Genomic DNA, 7,073 nt, shown 5'->3' with positions numbered 1-7,073 from the left:
TTGTTCAATATTCAATGCAAAACTTGTTTGGGTCCCTATTAAAAGGTTAATTTGTTCAACCTTGGCCCACAGCTTTTTTCAGTTTTAAATTTTGGCCCAGTCTGTATTTGAGTTTGACACCCCTGCTCTAGGACATCACCCCCCCCCCCCCCCCCCCAAACTGGTCATGCCGTTCCTGTCTTGACTACTACCAGACAAAAAATAAGCGCTCCGTACGCACTGCGTCTTGTTATCTTAGATATATCAGTGCACAGCCAGGACTGGCTTTGACTCCTGTCACAAACTCCCTGCAGCTGAAAGTGGCTCTTCTGTCAGATCACTGGCTACCAAATCTTTTTTGATTAATGATATGATAGTTCAAAATAACTTGCACTGTATGTTTCTAGTTGAGACCTGGTTAAACAACATTGCTGGTGTGGCAACACTGACTGGCCACTCCAAACTATAAATACTATCAGGCAGTCAGACAAAATGGGAGAGGTGGAGGGATTGCCGCTATCTTATCAGCGTTACTTGTATGTAATGACATTGACTTGGGTGAATTTACAGCATTAGATCATTATCTTGCTATTGAGCTCAAAGCAGAATTATCTTTGCTCATCATCACATTGTACAGGCCACCAAAATATTCAGCACTATTTCTAGAGGAATTCTCTGATTTCACTCAGCATCACTAGATGTGAAAGAATAATCCTGCATGGAGACTGTCAGGTAAATTAATCCTAAATTGTATTAATCCACATTGGAAAGACTATCATATGTATTTGTTTACATCAATCAATCAATCAATCAAAATATATATATATATAAATATATATATATATATATATAAATATATATATATATATATATAAATATATATATATATATATATATATATATATATATATATATATATATATATATATATATATATATATATATATATATATATATATATATATATATATATATATATATATATATATATATCTATCTATCTATCTATCTACACTACGAATATGTTTCTGCGTAATTATGTATTTTCTGCACTGAGTGTATTACAAACATAATAGGGGCACTTCCCCTTTAAGAAAACGGGTCAACAAACCATTACTTCCTGACTGCTGACGGAGGAGCGTGTTGGCGCCAAACTGGGACCAATGAGGAGAAGGTCAACGCCTACTCCATGTATTTAGCCACATGTTTTACGACTCTTTGGACACACTGGAGCGGAGCTGGGAGACATTTTTTATTAAAGTTGATGTTTTATACAGAAGGTACTTTTTATGACTGGAATAAAAAGTGAAGTTCTTTGGTTTTATACAGAAGGTATTTTTTATTAAAGTTGATGTTTTATACAGAAGGTACTTTTTATGACTGGAATAAAAACAAGTGCACTATGAATGTATTCTTGTATACCATATGCTGAATTTGTACACCACTCGGTGCCTTATATTTACTGGAGATTATACACACCATAAATGGTGTGTAAAGGGGGAATTGTCAGGTAAATTAATCCACATTGGAAAGACTATCATATGTATTTGTTTACCTCAATCAATATATATATATATATATCTACACTACGAATATGTTTCTGCGCAATTATGTATTTTCTGCACTGAGTGTATTGTGATAAACTAAACCTTGAGACTTATGCTGGAGCATTTTGGGTGGAAATAAAATGCATAAGTGATGTAGTGATCGAGTGATTAAAACCAAAGATGCGAGTTTTCTCCAAACTGAAAGGAGAGAAAAGTTAGAACAAAGAAACCTCCATTTTCTATCCTTCTTCATCCGGTGGGAATTCAACAAAAAACCCACATCCGGTTGATAGCTAAATGCCTCTGGTGGACAAAATTGAGACTACAACTAAAAGTTTATAGAAACTTTACAAAATTTAAACACCTCCACCTGTGGAATGGCAATTAAAGTGCACCTAAATTTAAAATCGTGCACCAGCAGACAAATTGGTAAATTACAATTTAAAATCCAATTGAATTGAGGAAAGCTAAAGAGAAGAAAAATGTGAAACCAGAACCCCAGAGGGAGACTGTAGACCGGACGTCAGAAAAAGGACTGACAAGAGAACATGACTCCCCAGCAACGGGGATCCACACTTCCGGAACCAGGTCGTATATCTGCATTCACACACACTATCATAGTCAATTAAAGGAGGCTGAATTGTAAAGTGTAGACAACTGTCTCTTATATGTTTTTGAGAAAACATGTTTAATAAGTGTGTGGATGACAGATATGTAGACTTTTTGTGTAATTCTGGAGCAGACAGAAATGATTAGAACAGAACAGAGCCGCAAAATACTCAGAATAAAGAGCGTCAAATAAAAACAATCAGCTAATGATAGATTACGTTCAGAATAATAAATAATAATAAAAGACTTTAGTATCAGGCCATATTAGAGATGGTATCTGTTTAAGCAAGAAGTGTCAGCCCAACCCGCATAACCCATTTAACACACACACTGTCACGGCTTCTTTGTATCCCTCTGTAAAAGGCCGGCGTGATGGCTGTCCGTTCCCACCTCTCCCAAAAATATTAAGCAAACCTCATGACATTTTGTGAAAGACTATAATCGTCGACAGACGAATAGTAGGGAGATAGAATCTTCTGAGAGTTTAGTATGGGTGCTAAACAGTGTAGGGAGCTAGAAGCTCCTGAGGGTCCGATCGTAAATGTCATGAGGAAGAAATATGGTGAAGAGAGTTTGTCAAATTGATCAATTTGGACGGAAATGTTCGGATTTCCAAAGGGTGGTTCTTTAAGCAAATTAAAAATAAAGGACCTAAAAGAGAAGTTGCAAGAAGTGTCAGAGAGAATTAGATCAAGTGTCAGGAGCAATCCATATTTCTAGTAAGGAAAACTGCCATATATAGGATGGCTGAGCTACCAGAGTTACAGGTAGTAAATAAAGTTGTAGTACCAAGAGCATCCAGAGATCCAGAGAGCATATTTTTAATAATAGATATAGCAAACGCATTCTTTTCCAGCTAAGTGGTAAAAGAAAGTCAGATTTAGTTTGAATCCAGTTTGAGGGAAAGAAGTGTGCATTTACACAATAACCCCTTAAGGATATGGTGAGCGCCTTGATATAATAAACTACAATTGTTCAAATCAATAGTAAAGAATTTGAGTTACAACATTTCACAATCAGGCAGAGCACGTGAAGAGGAGAGGAAGAACTTAATTAGAAGCACCTAAACCAGATTAAGAGCCAAATTGTGTAATTTCTGTAGAAGCTGAGTGCCAAATGATGCACTATTAATTAATCCTCTGTCAAACGGATTTCTAAAAACCCTATGTCAGCATCTGATAAGATAATAGGGAGTGAAACAGCTGACGAATTATTTAAGAAAATAAAGTTTTGGTAAACTCATCTGTTTTAGAATTACCAGACTATAAGAAGCCTTTTATCTAAACAGCAGACTTTATGACATTAGTATTAACACAGAACCTTGGAGATAAGAGTAGACCAGTGGTTCACTACTCTTCACAAGTAGACCCAGTAGATAAGGCGATGCGTGACTGCACATAAGCAGTAACTGCAGCTTCAATGGCAGGTCAGGCCTCTGCATCAGGTGTTATTCAGGCCATTGACTTTAACAGTGACACCTGCAGTGTCAGTTTTGTTTTCACAACCGCATCTGACTATAGAATAATGTACAACTTTGATCCATCTACATTATTACCAACAGCTGAAGACGGAGAACCACATGACTGAACGACAGAGACGGACAAGGAACTTCACCAAGACCAGACTTGACTGACATTCCCTAAGAGGAACCAGAGATAGAAATGTTTATTAACGGATCATGTAAAGTAACCTAGAGGATCCGAATGTGACAAGATCTCTGTAGTGACACAGACCGACGTATTAAAAGCAGAAGCTCTACCTAATCATCTGTCAGCAGAGCAGCAGAACTGATAGCGTTGACAGAGACGTGCAGATAAAAGAAAGACAAAGTTGTAGATATCTACACAGACGGTAACTATGCATGTTCAACAACATGTGTTTGCTCAACAAGTACAGAATAGCGGTAGGGTAACATAACTGACTAATTGACTAATATTACTAACTGACTAATTGAATAATATTACTAACTAATTAATTGACTAATATTACTCACTCTAATAGAAGACTTATTGAAGGCAGTACAGCTACCAAAGTATATTGCTTTATATAAAGGCACAACACGTATGATAAGAACTGATCCAGTTTCAGTAGACAACAATATGTAAATGAGAAGACAAACACACCAGAACACAAGACAGAGATATTGAAAGAGATGCAGAATGCAGCTACAAAGTAAGAACAAGCCGTTTGGACTAAGAATAATTACATACAAGACAGAGACGACTGACGAAAGAACACTTGACCAGAGAAGAACTCAGTACGACCAAGAACATATATAAATGTGTGTATTGAGACACGGTATTTGACCATGTCTCAAAAGGGGGAGTATTATATTGAGTATTATATTAATATCTAAATAAATATGAAGGAAATAAATATAGTTTAACAATTATAGACGTGTATAAAATGAGCTGAAGTATTTCCAACACATACAGTAGATGCTATGACAGTAGCTAAAGTGTTTACAGCTAAATGAACTGTAAAATAAGGTAATGTGGGTAAAGGATAATAATAATAATAATAATGATAATAATAAGCTTTATGTAAGAATTGCAGGCCAAAGTACTTGCACTGCAAAAACATAAAACATTAGACAGAATAAGAGCATGTACGGTACAATAATCAGTGTTGATGTAAATAAGTGTAAAAGACTAATGGTATAAAAGAACACTGGAAATCATGCCAAGTTTCCCTATCTGTGCCGGGAAAACTATCAGAGCCATATTTAGAAATATACCACCATTGGGAAGGTAGAGAGGTGTAGAGAGAGAGAGAGAATCCTGGTGACACCTGACACATAAATATATCACCACTCCTGTGAGAGACACTGACTCCATAAAGCAGAAACTGGACCTCTTCGTGGTGAAGTCTGACTACACAGGGAGGTGGTACCCATAGGGGCGTTTGTCTCACCATCAGTGAAGATTCAACAACCCGAAGTTTTAGAAGGGGACTGTGAAATGGGGGTCAGAGTCATCACAGGAGGGTGAGTATAGCCCTGTACACCTGAGACTGCACAACCACATCAAATTTGATTTCTGTGATGTAATAACCTGTCCCCCTTCTCTAACAATATGCAAAACAGATCAGGTGGGCAGAGGAGCACATCTACGCCACGGAGAGGAGTGACATGTAAGAAAATAAATGATTGTGATCCATTATTCCTCACCATCGTTTCATCGCATCCCAGAGATTAGAGACTGTTTTAGGCAGCAGAGGTTTTAGGAGCAGGTCCACAAGGACACTTTAGGATAAAGGTAGACAACAAGAAGACTGCAATCTCAAAGCAGTCAGTAGGAAAGGATATAAAGTTACTACAGTAAGAAATAGAGTAGGCATGGAGACAGGATATGTGGAGAAGAATATGTGGCTTGACTGCAAACTGTATACCACTAGCTCAGTAAATATATTGTGTGTGTGTGTGTACCAGTCAGGCCCCTCCTTGCTTTAAGCCCAGTCCCAGTACTACTCGGACCAATAACAGAGTAAACCTGTCTGTTAACAATTTCAATTTGCAAAAATCTCCTTAAGAGATATTTAACTCACAGAACCGATAGCACAAGACTGAAATATGTGCATTGATGACACTGGTCGAGCGTTTCTATGTTTGGCCCACAACAGATCAAACTCTTGTGAGCTTGAACTCGGCTGAAGAGAAACACAGCACCTGGGGAGAGCTTCAGCTCCACAGCATACGAGAGATGCAGTAGGAGTGCCCCGGGGAGTGCCAGAGATCAAATTGGAGCAGGTTTTGACTCATTGTTTTTATGATGGGCAACTACCAATAACAATGTGGATTAATTACATTCATTGCATCTAACAGAGGTTTATTAATTATTACAAGGGATGCCGTTAAGGGACAAGCTGAACAACAAGCAGCTTCCAGCGTATTGACATGATAGAATGTCTTTAGACATGCTCCGAGCAGAGAAAGGAGGTGTGTGTGCCATGTTTGGATCATCCTGTTGCACAATTATATCAAATAATACTGTTTCAGAGAGATCAGTTACTAGAGCCTTACAAAGATTGACAACATTATATAAAGAATTAGCAGAGAATTCAGGGGTAGAGAATTAGTCTGGTGATGCTATGGAAAGACGGTCCGGGAGATGGAGAGTTCTCATGTCACTGGTATCTTCAGCATTAATAGCTATATCAATATCAATTTGTACATTATCTCCACAGATTATATTTTGTAAATATTTATGCATTTTTATATTCATGTACCAGCTAACCCAGAGCAAATTCTTTGTAGGTGAAAACCTACATGACAAGAAAGATTATTCTGATTCTGAATACTTACTGTATGTGGATGTTGTTATATACCATAAATTAGAAGCCGCATGACGAGATTGATTGATTCCACAATCACAAAACAAATGTCCACGAGTATCAGCCCCTCTCCATAGATTTATGCAATTTGATAGAACTAGCCTGATTACAGAACGGAATTGCATTAGACATGTTGCGAGCTGAAAAAGGGGGTGTCTGTAAATTGTTTGGCTCTATGTGTTGTACTTTCATCCCAAATAACACAGCCCCTGATGGATCCTTTACCAGAGCTTTGAAAGGACTTGACAGACTCAGCAAAGAGCTAGCATCAAACAGTGGGGTATAGAATTACTTCACAGGCTCACTGGAGCGTTGGTTTGGTCAGTATAAGATGTTGGTGTTGTTCATACCGATAATGATAGGAATACTAATCCTATGTGGATGCTGTTGCATTCCATGTATCCACACCCTGACCACTAGACTGATCACCACTGCCCTGACCAAAGAGAAAGAGACTGAGAAAGGTCAGTTTTTTATGCAAGAGCAAACCAAGTTACTCATAGACTATGATATAGAGCAGGAACACGACAGCCAGGAGGAAGATGATTTCGTGTGAATAACTCTACAAAGTGTTTTTGCTGCCATACCGAAGCCACTGACTTTATT

This window comes from Cottoperca gobio, chromosome 15 (genome assembly GCF_900634415.1).
Source record: "Cottoperca gobio chromosome 15, fCotGob3.1, whole genome shotgun sequence".
Lineage (NCBI taxonomy): Eukaryota > Metazoa > Chordata > Actinopteri > Perciformes > Bovichtidae > Cottoperca > Cottoperca gobio.
The sequence above is the reverse complement of the archived record's forward strand: the minus strand, read 5'-3'. Positions refer to the sequence as shown.